Below are 12,403 nucleotides of genomic sequence, written 5' to 3' on the forward strand. Positions count from 1 at the left end.
ATCCCTGATCCGGTTAAGAATCTTGTGTTACATGCAGTCGTTTGCACACACATGATTCACGGACCGTGTGGAACTGCAAAACCACGATCACCGTGTATGGTTGGGTCTACTGATGTGACCATTATTTGAGCATATTTAGTCCCCGAATTAGCCTTGTTCCGATGCTTTTTAGTGCATATTTAGGTCATTTATTGTCTTTAGTCCTTTGTTTTGCATATTCTTTGAGGTTTTGTTCCCTTGGTAGGAAAGGAGTGCAGACCTTGCATTTTCATGGCAAAATAGAGCTAAATTGATTGAATTCAATGACCAAGCATCAAAGATAAGACAATACTATAAGGCCTTTGTACATATTGTAGTAGTTGGGCAATGATGAGAAAAGATCCTTGCATCTCCGACAAGATCCCCAAAGATTATTGGAAGAAGGAGGAAGAAAAGAAGAAAGGAAGAAGCTGACTCAGAATTCGAGCGGATTGCCCTCGGGACGCTCGTCCAGAACCAGGAATCCGAGCGTCTTCTTCAGAGGGACGCCCGTCCAAAAACACCACAATCCGCTCGTCCAACAGCCAGAGAATCCGCTCGTCCCGTGCCTTGGACGCTCGGATTGTGTTACAGCTATTCTGTTTTCTTCTTGTTCTATGAAGGATGCGCATATCTCGGAAAGACCGGCAAAAAGGAGACTCGCATATTTTTCTGAGAGGAGCGATTCCTCAAGGACTTAATCGTCATTTAAGCCCTTAGTAAACCCTAATTTGTGTACCTAATCCCCACTATAAATACCCCATTAGTCTAATTAGATAATCATGTTCTTCTTATCAATCTTTAGTGTAGTTTATATCAATCTAATCTCTCTTTAATCTTATAATCAACTTTTAATCAAGTCTTAATACAAATCTCATTTCCTTAATCTCTCTTTTGTTCATCTTTCATTTTGGGTAATTGAAGATTATTTGGGTTATTATTGGGAGATTGACAACCTTCCAATCAATCATCAAGTACTTCTATTATTCTTTGCTTTATTATTGGAATCATTAGTAGGTATAATTCTCTTAATCCATTTTTAATTATTGTTAATCATCTTCATTTATTCATCATGTTTTACTTTGTTGGTATGATTGACAACCTTGCTAGCATGTTCAACATGATAATGAGTGAGTAGTTTCATTAACTAGGGTTAATGGGTAATTAGGGGAAACCAACATGGGGAATGATTCATGCTTAATTTAATATGTTTTCATAGTTTATTTGCTTGCTTGTTATGATCTCAACTTATGCACGTGTTATGTTTGATGAAATGCGAGTCTATGAATCCTTTCATTTTTTACCCATCACTTACCTTTTCAATGAGACTTGTAAGACATAAACCAACTCGAGTCTCATTAAACCATGCATATAGTTGAGTAGGGAAGATTAAGTCGACTTGTAGGTGTTGTACAATCTAATCGATTCGGCTCCGGGGCCCAAACTTTCTTAGGATTGTAAGATATAAACCAACTCGATCCATCACAACAATAATTGCTTGCTTATAATTTGAGAATATGTTTGTATGATCAATTCCCATGAATCCCCTATGACCCCATGACACCCTAGTGCCTTTTATCAATTGTTTACACCCCTTCTTAATCATCTTGCTTGTTTACTTTCATTGCTATTTAGTTTAGTGATCTTCTATTTCAACCCCAAATTGTGACACCCCTAGACACCGCTACTTACAATTGAAAATCTCACTTCAATACCCGTCCCTTGGGATCCGACCTTTACTTGCCTCTTTACTAATAGTAGAGTTGTTCGTGAAGTTATAAATTTTGTTTTGGTCTAGGTGCTCCTAACGACAAGTACCGAAAACTAAACCTCCAAGTGAGTTCGACCAAAAATGGCGCCGTTGTCGGGGACGGTGTTAACTTGATTTAGATTTTCTTAGATTGTTATTAGTTGTGTCTTTCTTTGCCTTGAGGAAGTAAAACTCCTCAAGGTTTGTTCTAATTATTTTCAAGTTGTTTAATATTTTGCATGTCTAGAAGATCACAAGGTAACTTGTTACCCTTTGATCACGAAATTGAAAGGACTTTGACAAACAATAGAAGACTTGCTAGAGGTACTTTGAGAGGTATTGGTGAGGTTGTAGATATTCAACCAAACGCTATTGATTTCTTCAACCCTTTTGCAAGAGAAGGTGAGGAGAATCCAACACAAAATCCAACACAAAATCAACCCACAATGCCTAAATTTTCATCACATTCCGTACCAACCGAGGAGAACCTATCCAATGGTACTCCCACACCACAACACTTAACCGGAAACTTTATTGCCAAATCCGCATTTATCCAGTTAGTCGAAAGAAGCCAATTTGGAGGGATGCCTGGTGAAGACCCTCACTCTCACATGGAGACTTTTTGTGACTATTGTGATGCGATTTCACAAACCGGTGTAACTCAAGACCAAATTCGATGGGTCTTATTTCCTTTTTCTGTAATTGGCACCGCAAAACAATGGTTGAAGAGCCTTGATAAAGCAACTCTCGGAATTGACTCTTGGAAGAAGTTGGCTCTAGCTTTCTACAAAAAGTTCTACCCACCGAAAAAGACTAACATGCTAAGAGCTCAAATTACGGGCTTTAAGCAAAGAGATGAAGAATCTTTGTATGAAGCTTGGGAGCGATTCAAGGGAATTTGTCGCTCATGTCCTCATCATGGACTTAGCGAGTGGTTCTTGGTTCAACAATTTTGGAATGGTCTTTATGAAGACTCAAGAAACATTCTCAACATGGGATCAAATGGTATGTTCACCGAAGTTGACGACAATCAAACTTGGAACAAGATTGAGGAAATGGCGGTCCATAATTCACAATATAATAGACCTCGCAAGGCTACTAGAGGATAAAATCATAAAGTTGACTCTATTACTCAATTGGGTGCTCAACTTAGTGCTCACATTGATACCATCAACTTGAAGTTCGAAAAAGCTATGGCTAGACTTGAAGAAGCCTCAAAATCACCAAAGCAACATGTTAATGGCATGACGGCATCTTCATCAATCCCAAGTGGGATATGTGATAATTGTGGAACTTTGGGACATGACCAAAGTGAATGTAGAGGAACAAATGAACAAGTGAATGTTTTTCAAGCATACAAGAGTGGTACCCCTTATTCAAATTATTACAATGAAAACACCAAATTCCACCCAAATCTCTCATACAGAAGCCAAAATGTTCAAAACCCTCAACCAACATACACCCCACCTCCCATGAGAAACCAAAATCAAAGACCCTTTTACAACCAAAACCAAGGTTACCAAAATCAAACTCCATACAATCAACAAAATGACCAAGGTTTTGATGTTCAAAAAGAGGTCCTCCAAATGCAAAAGAATCAACAAGAGTTTTTCACTCAAATGCAAAAGGATAGTCAAGTAAAGGAAATCACCATCAACAACATCCTAGCCCACACCAAAATGTTGGAAACTCAATTGACTCAACTAGCATCTTCAAGCTCACAAAGACAAAAGGGGCAATTACCACCTCAAAGTAATCCCCCGAGACATGAAACGGTTAGTGCCATCCACTTGAGGAGTGGTACGAGGTATGAAGCACCAAAGAAGAAAGTTGAGGATGAAGTTGTGGAAGCTAGTGACAAAGAAGAAGTTGTGCAAAACTCCAAAGATGGAGAACCAACAAAAGAAGAAGTTTCAAAGAAAAGTGAAGAAAAGGCCAAGGAGAAGGAACCCATTATGATTAGACTTCCTTTTCCAAGTCGTCAATCTAAGCCCAAATTTGATGACCAACTTGGAAAATTTATGGAAATTGTGAAGAATTTGGAAGTATCGATTCCTTTTACGGAATTAATCAATCACGTGCCAGCCTATGCGAAGTACATGAAGGACATACTTACGAAAAAGAAGTCGATTCGGAAGCTTGAGACTATCGCCTTCACTAAGGTGAGTAGTGCAATCCTTCAAGGGAGTTCACCTCCGAAACTTAAAGATCCGGGAAGCTTCTCAATACCGTGTACCATTGGCGACACAACGATCAACAAGGCCCTATGTGATCTAGGGGCTAGTGTGAGTGTTATGCCGTATTCGGTGAGTAAAAGGCTAGGGATGGGAGAGCTTAAATGTACCAACATCACACTCTAAATGGCCGATAGATCGACGAAGACACCATTAGGGATATGGGAAGATGTTCCCGTAAGAGTTGGGAAATTTTTCATCCCAGTGGACTTTGTCATTGTTGACATGGAAGAAGACTCCAATATTCCAATCATTCTAGGTAGACCTTTCTTGCACACCGCGGTGCGATGATAGACGTGAAGCATGGAGAGCTCACTCTAGAGGTGGGAGATGAGAGCATAACTTTCAATCTTAACAAGACCATGAGAGCTCCCCGTTTGCATGAACCATGTTTTATGGTTGATCGTTATAGCCGGAAGGATGAGAGAAAGAAGTCGGAATTTTAATGGAAGAAGAAAATTGATGATGCTCCATCAAAAGAGCAAGGGAATTGTAACAAAGAGAGCTTGAAAATCTCATCAAAGTCAAGCAATGAAGAAGATGGCCTTGTTGGCCAAAACAAGAAAGGAGGAGAGTTGTCTCTATCAACTCAAGAGATCTTTAGTGACCAAGTAGACGAAGTTTGCGGTCTTTGGGATGACGAGTTTGAAGGGATTTTCAATCCCTATATTGGTAATGCTATCGTTCAAGACCAACATGAAAGACAATAAGTGCAAAGATCTATTGAGGATCTTTATCATGATAATGAACAAGTTTTTGACTACTTCTTCAAGGTGTTGAGTAACATCAACAACACCTTGGCCATGCCCCCATAACATCTCACTAAGGATGAGAGTTTGGTGGAGTCCTATCCAAACCACCATTTGTAAATATTTCTAACTCGCTAACTTGCATTTTAATTGTTACATTGTATTTTTGTCATTTTCGGATTTTTTGTGCCTTGATCAAGATATTCATCATTTTTGAGAGAAGTGAGGGAAGGACTAATGATTTTATTGATGTGTAGTGCTTTAACTTAGTATGGGGATAGCAATTGCCTAGGCTATTCATGCCTTTTTAGTGCCCCTACAATGAAGAACACGGGATTTGAAGAATGAAAATGACACGGGTTATGCAAGTGCACGGATGGACCTGAATCCGGGTAGACCAAGAGGAATCCGAGCGGCTTATGGGTAATCCGCTCGTCTTACCTGAATCCGAGCATCCAAGGAGGAATCCGTTCGTCTTTATGAGCTGAAAAAATGAAAAATTTTGGTCTGTAAGAAAATCCGAGCGTCCCAGCTGAGAAGACGCTCGTCTGAAACTGGCCGCTCGTCTTTGTAGAAAGACGCTCGTCTTTTTGCCAGTGCACATTAAGCAAAGTTCATGTAAGAGAATCCGCTCGTCTTTAAGGAAAGCCGCTCGTCCCACATTGAAGAATCCGCTCGTCTTCTCTGAAAGACGCTCGTCTTAAGGCGAGTTTTCCTGAAGCCCATTTGAGCAGAATCCGAGCGTCCCAACAGGAATCCGCTCGTCTTTCCCCTGCTGTTTTGAATTTTTCGGGTGTTTTAATACCTCTTCCCACATTCATTTCATTTCATTCAAACACTACCCATAAACCCCAAAACCCCAAAACCCTCATCCTCTCCATCACCAAAAACAAGATTTCCTCAACCAAATTCCACAAAATCAAATTCAAACTTCCTTACAACAAGAAACAATCACTCCTTTTGCAACAATAATTGATTCAAGCACCAAAATCTTCAACCTTTGAGTCGATTTTTGAAATACAAAGCAAAATCCTTTCATCTTAAATCGATTTGGGCATAATTAGAAATTGAAGATTTTCAATCTTTTCTTGGTGTAATCAACAATGGCAAGAACAAAAGGAGCAACAAAAGCACTCAAAGCAAAGATACTTTCGAAAAGGCAACAAAGTCTTCAAGCAAGGAAAGCTTCAATGGCTATGGTGGTTTCTAATGCAAACTTGGAAGTTCAATAACAACAAGAACCTCCCTTGGAAGCAACAACATCAACAACTCCGAAAATCGCTCAATTATCCAACTATCCGGAGGTAATTTTCATTTCCGACTCCCATAGGGATACATTTGCCAAGTATGCTAAGAAAGCCATTTTGCCCACCAAATTCATTTGTGAAGATGCCTTGAACAAATTGGGTGTCCTTGAACAAACAAAAGCCTTCTTTGAAGCCATGGGATTAGGAAAATTGTTTACCATAAGAGAATTGGCATACCCCTCCCTTACCTTGGAATTCATAAGTTCATTGAAAGTTACTAAGGTAGAGACTAGAGAATACATCGAGTTTCGTCTTGCAAATGTGAATACGCGCATCACCTTTGATGTTTTGAGTAAGATATTAGGCCTTAGTGATACACCATATTATCACAAGATGCCCGAAAAGTATGACCCCGCTCCTCTTTGGGAGGCAATTTCCAGGAAGAAATTTGTGAGCTTTCATGCTTGTCGTGCTCTATTAGTCCACCATCCGGGCATTAGAGTGTGGCACAAGGTCATCGGGAATACTATAATAGCAAGAAAAGGCACTAATCATTTTACCAAACTCGATTGTGTTCTACTTGAGTCGGCCTTGAATATAGGAAGGGAATTCACTAAGCCCTACAATAATCTAAGGCTTTTGATGGAAAGATGGCTTAATGTCGATTGTGGTAAGGAAGGCACCGCTCATATTGTAAATGGAGGTCTAGTTACTCTCTTGGCCAAGCACTTTGATCCAAATTTCAACAAAGATAACACCTATGTGGCGATCAAAGGGGGCCATCTCATTGATATGGATACCATGATTAACAAGTATAAGTGGGTCAAGCATGATTCTCTTGACACCAACTATGGGTGGCTAACCAATGATGCTAGATCCTTCACTTTGTCTTCAAAGATTTGCCGATTGAGTGTTCACCGAACAAACTACCTTCTTCCACTCTCCAAGGACGCCGAGTACATCATCCGTCAACAAAGGGGCGAGATTCAAGAGCCCTCCTCCTCCATTGTCACACCACCCTACCCATTCGAATATCAAGAGTTCAAACCCAAGGATGTTGAAGTAGGAAATGATTACATGACCCTACTCATGAGAGAAATGCACAAAAAAGCATATAATGATCGAGTAGATGCATACAAGGCCCAATATCCGCCCCTCCTTCATTTAGCTAGGCAATGACTACTTGATCCATCATGTCCTTTGTCTAGTTGGGCGGATAAGGAGGTTTTATTTCCGAGCACATCTAGTGGTGAAAGACCGGGTGAAGATGAGAATGTTAATGATGAGGTTGTTGATGATGAGGGTGTTGATGAAGAGGTAGATGAAGAAGAAGAGGCTAATGAAGACGATGAAGAAAGTGAGCAAGATCAAGGAAGTGGAAGTGAAGATGAGAGTGGAGATGATTCCACTTCTATGGAGGAAAATGATGACAATGATGATATGATGGAGGACTAGCAAACCTTGGAGGCTCCTACACTCTTGAGGTTTGTCTACTTCTTTTGTTTTCTTTACTTTATCTTTATCATAGTTTGGAGAGTCCTACCAACACGAAGGACTAACACCTTGGCCCCATTGAGGTGTTCTTTTTATTGTTCCCACATGGAAAATCCAAAATGACAATTTATAGTTTCATGCATTGCATTTCGTGTGCATGAACTACCCCGAAATTTAAGACATTAGAAATAATATCTATTTTGGTTTGGGGAAGTACATGCATACGCAACGGGAGGTAATCTAAATTATGCTCTCCGCCATAAACAAAAACCCATGCATCATGTAGTGTAGCTTAGTATAGCTTGCATTTAGTTTAGAAATCATGCATCATACTTGCATAATTTCCTATCATATTGGTCATTGAGGACAATGCCCATATTAGTGTGGGGATGGGAAATTCTAACTTGACTTTTATTTAAAAATCCAAAAAGATCAAACATTTCGAAAAATCAAAAAAATTGAAAAATTGAAAATCCAAAAACAAGTTCATTTCCTTTGTAGTGTAGTCTTGTATATATTGTTTGTATATATTATGTTCGTCTATCCTTGTTCACATTGATCGACTACGCCATATCCGAGACATGGGGATATTGAAGACCACATGGTATGATCTTTCCAATCTCCTTTTTCCTCTTTATGTTAATGATTATGTGGCTTTATTTTGATTGATGCGGTATAAACAATGTGAATTTAGGACTTGCATTTAGATTACTTGGCATATTAGTTGGTAGAATCATATGCATTAGGATGTATAAATGTTAGTTGCATCATGGCATGTAGTTTGCATGTTAGAAAAATTTTGTGAAACCGTCTACTTGGGAAGTTTGATAAGTGTATATAGGCCCTAGTAGATGCTTTTTCTTCTTAAGACTTTGCTTGTTAGAATACTTGTAAAACACCCTAGGATGTGTCACACTAGTATCCTTTGACCCATGGATTAAGGCCTAGTCAAGAGTACCTTGTGGTGTGATAACTCATTGGCTACCGTTTATTCCAAGGTGACCCTTGAAACCATGCAACCATCATTCATCCATATTCTACCACATTTTGTCATCAAAGGGAATGGGCACAAAAAGAAATTGTTCAAAAATTTGAGTTCAAGAAATGAAAAGAAAAGAAAAGAAAAAGTTTGCAAATGCATCAAATGAAAAGAGGAGCAAAAATAGACTCCTATGCTTCAAATATAAGACACCCTCACTACATATGGGGTGACTTTGAAAATGTTCAAAAGAAAAATGCAAAAGCTGAAAGTTGTCAAGTGTTGAAATGCCAAAAATCAAAAGAAATGGCAAAAGAAAGTGTTCTCAAATGTTACATGCCACAAGAAATTAGGGGGGAAAACAACAACAAAAGCAAACTCCCAAATGAAACTCAAATATATATTGATCCCTTTATCCATCGTATCCATTTTTGTGCATGGTAGAGAGGGGACGACCCTTCTTCTTGTCTAGGCAAGAGGGGGAATTCCGCGATCCTCCACTGTTTCTAACACCATAGGGAGTCTACTCTTGACAAAAGCATTTAACGATTGAGGGCAAAGGTACCCTAGCTTGACACAATTTGGAGGGGATTTATTGGTATCCTTCTAGGCTTAGTAGTTTGAAGAAATTGCATCTATGAAGGAGTGTGTACCCTTGAATTGCTTCCCTTGTAGATAATTTCCGCCACTTAGATGAGGAAAGTGGCTATTCTTTTGTAGATGCATCCTTTACTTGATTTTATGTGCTTTAATGCTTGGATGTGTCGCCATTTTGGCAAGACCCACCTTGCCTTGCAAGAAGGCATCCTACCTCATGGTTGTCTTGTTGTGAGTTGAAGGGGCGGAGTGAGACCCGCTAATTGTCTCATATCGGCTATGCTATTAGGTTAGTTTAAATAACGGTCCTAGTTTTTGTCACCTCTTTACTCGGGACGAGCAAAGGTTCAGTTTGGGGATATTTGATGTGACCATTATTTGAGCATATTTAGTCCCCGAATTAGCCTTGTTCCCATGCTTTTTAGTGCATATTTAGGTCATTTATTGTCTTTAGTCCTTTGTTTTGCATATTCTTTGAGGTTTTGTTCCCTTGGTAGGAAAGGAGTGCAGACCTTGCATTTTCATGGCAAAATAGAGCTAAATTGATTGAATTCAATGACCAAGCATCAAAGAGAAGACAAGACTAGAAGGCCTTTGTACATATTGTAGTAGTTGGGCAATGATGAGAAAAGATCCTTGCATCTCCGACAAGATCCCCAAGGATTGTTGGAAGAAGGAGGAAGAAAAGAAGAAAGGAAGAAGCTAACTCAGAATCCAAGCGGATTGCCCTCGGGACGCTCGTCCAGAACCAGGAATCCGAGCGTCTTCTTCAGAGGGACACCCGTCCAAAAACACCACAATCCGCCCGTCCAGCCAGTGAATCCGCTCGTCCAACAGCCAGAGAATCCGCTCGTCCCGTGCCTTGGACGCTCGAATTGTGTTACAGCTATTCCGTTTTCTTCTTGTTCTATGAAGGATGCGCATATCTCGGAAAGACCGGCAAAAAGGAGACTCGCATATTTTTCTGAGAGGAGCGATTCCTCAAGGACTTAATCGTCATTTAAGCCCTTAGTAAACCCTAATTTGTGTACCTAATCCTCACTATAAATACCCCATTAGTCTAATTAGATAATCATGTTCTTCTTATCAATCTTTAGTGTAGTTTATATCAATCTAATCTCTCTTTAATCTTGTAATCAACTTTTAATCAAGTCTTAATACAAATCTCATTTCCTTAATCTCTATTTTGTTCATCTTTCATTTTGGGTAATTGAAGATTATTTGGGTTATTATTGGGAGATTGACAACCTTCCAATCAATCATCAAGTACTTCTATTATTCTTTGCTTTATTATTGGAATCATTAGTAGGTATAATTCTCTTAATCCCTTTTTAATTATTGTTAATCATCTTCATTTATTCATCGTGTTTTACTTTGTTGGTATGATTGACAACCTTGCTAGCATGTTCAACATGATAATGAGTGAGTAGTTTCATTAACTAGGGTTAATGGGTAATTAGGGGAAACCAACATGGGGAATGATTCATGCTTAATTTAATATGTTTTCATAGTTTATTTGCTTGCTTGTTGTGATCTCAACTTATGCACATGTTATGTTTGATGAAATGCGAGCCTATGAATCCTTGCATTTTTTACCCATCACTTACCTTTTCAATGAGACTTGTAAGACATAAACCAACTCGAGTCTCATTAGACCATGCATATAGTTGAGTATGGAAGATTAAGTCAATTTGTAGGTGTTGTACAATCTAATTGATTCGGTTCCGGGACCCAAACTTTCTTAGGATTGTAAGATATAAACCAACTCGATCCATCACAACAATAATTGCTTGCTTATAATTTGAGAATATGTTTGTATGATCAATTCCCATGAATCTTCTATGACCCCATGACACCCTAGTGCCTTTTATCAATTGTTTACACCCCTTTTTAATCATCTTGCTTGTTTACTTTCATTGCTATTTAGTTTAGTGATCTTCTATTTCAACCCCAAATTGTGACACCCCTAGACACCGCTACTTACAATTGAAAATCTCACTTCAATATCCGTCCCTTGGGATCCGACCTTTACTTGCCTCTTTACTAATAGTAGAGTTGTTCGTGAAGTTATAAATTTTGTTTTGGTCTAGGTGCTCATAACGACAAGTACCGAAAACTAAACCTCCAAGTGAGTTCGACCATCTACATGCTCAAAATATTTTCCCAAAAAGTGTACTGAAAGAACAATTATCGGCGAAGACGGTTATCCTGTTTATAAGAGAAGTAAAACAGGACCAAAAATATATTAGGACAAAGTGGCACTTGACAATGTATTTGTCGTGCCATATAACCCGTACTTATTGTTGAAATATCGTGCACATATCAATGTGGAGTGGTGTAACCAGTCTAAAGCGATCAAGTATATTTTCAAGTATATAAATAAGGGATCTAATCGAGTGACAATTCAGTCCTCTTATCGACGCCGCAATGACCAATTTCCTGAACAAGTGGATGAGATTAAACGATACTACGATTGTAGGTACCTTTCAGCATGTGAGGCTGTCTGGAGGATATTCGCGTTTGATATTCACTACAGGACTCCCGCAGTCCGAAAGGCTGCAGTTTCACCTTCCTGGCGAACAGAGCGTCGTGTTTGATGATGAAGATCCTATTGACGAGGTCTTAGAGAAATCATCGATGGGAGTGTCAAAGTTTCTATCTTGGATGAAAATTAACAGTAGTGAAGAGGAAGACTTGCAGATAGCGAAGGACTTATTGTACTGTCAATTCCAGACAAAATTTGTGTGGAATAAAGATCAGCGAGAGTGGATCCTGAGAAAACGGAATTTTAAGATAGGGAGATTGCAACATGTGCCGCCGACTTGTGGTGAATTATATTTCATGAGAACCATGTTGAACCAAGTAAAGGGACCCAAAAGTTAAGAAGACATAAGAAGGGTTAACGGCACTCTATACGACACGTATAGAGAAGCATGTTATGCATATGGCTTGATCGGTGACGACAAAGAGTACATTGATGCGATAGAGCAAGCAAGCGAATGGGCCTCTGGATTTTATCTTAGAAACCTTTTTGCGACTTTATTTTTATCTGGGATGTTGTCCATGCCAAATAGAGTCTGGGAGGCAACATGAAGTCTTCTAGTGGATGATATCCTTCATAGGCAACGTAATATTCTTCAAAACCGAGGTACTACTTTAATATATTGCTTTTTCTTTAGTTCATTTAATTTACATTCTTTGCACATAATAGTTATCAATACATTATGATGAAACTGAAAACACCATTATAGGTTTGTAACTAACTGAGGAGGAATTGAAAAATTATGCTTTGATCGATATAGAAGCATCACTCCAATTAAATGGGAGTAGTTTAG

The 12,403-nt window shown here is 39.0% G+C and overlaps 1 non-coding gene across 1 annotated transcript; it reads right to left on the reverse strand.

The window, feature by feature from the left end:
- Positions 1-2,586: 2,586 nt before the first annotated feature.
- LOC141658366 (small nucleolar RNA R71) lies at positions 2,587-2,693 on the reverse strand. The gene has a single exon (XR_012549256.1). It is a non-coding gene; the product is annotated as a small nucleolar RNA R71 (small nucleolar RNA).
- Between the last annotated feature and the right edge of the window lie 9,710 nt (positions 2,694-12,403).

Source organism: Silene latifolia, chromosome 5 (genome assembly GCF_048544455.1).
Source record: "Silene latifolia isolate original U9 population chromosome 5, ASM4854445v1, whole genome shotgun sequence".
Classification (NCBI taxonomy): Eukaryota; Viridiplantae; Streptophyta; class Magnoliopsida; order Caryophyllales; family Caryophyllaceae; genus Silene; species Silene latifolia.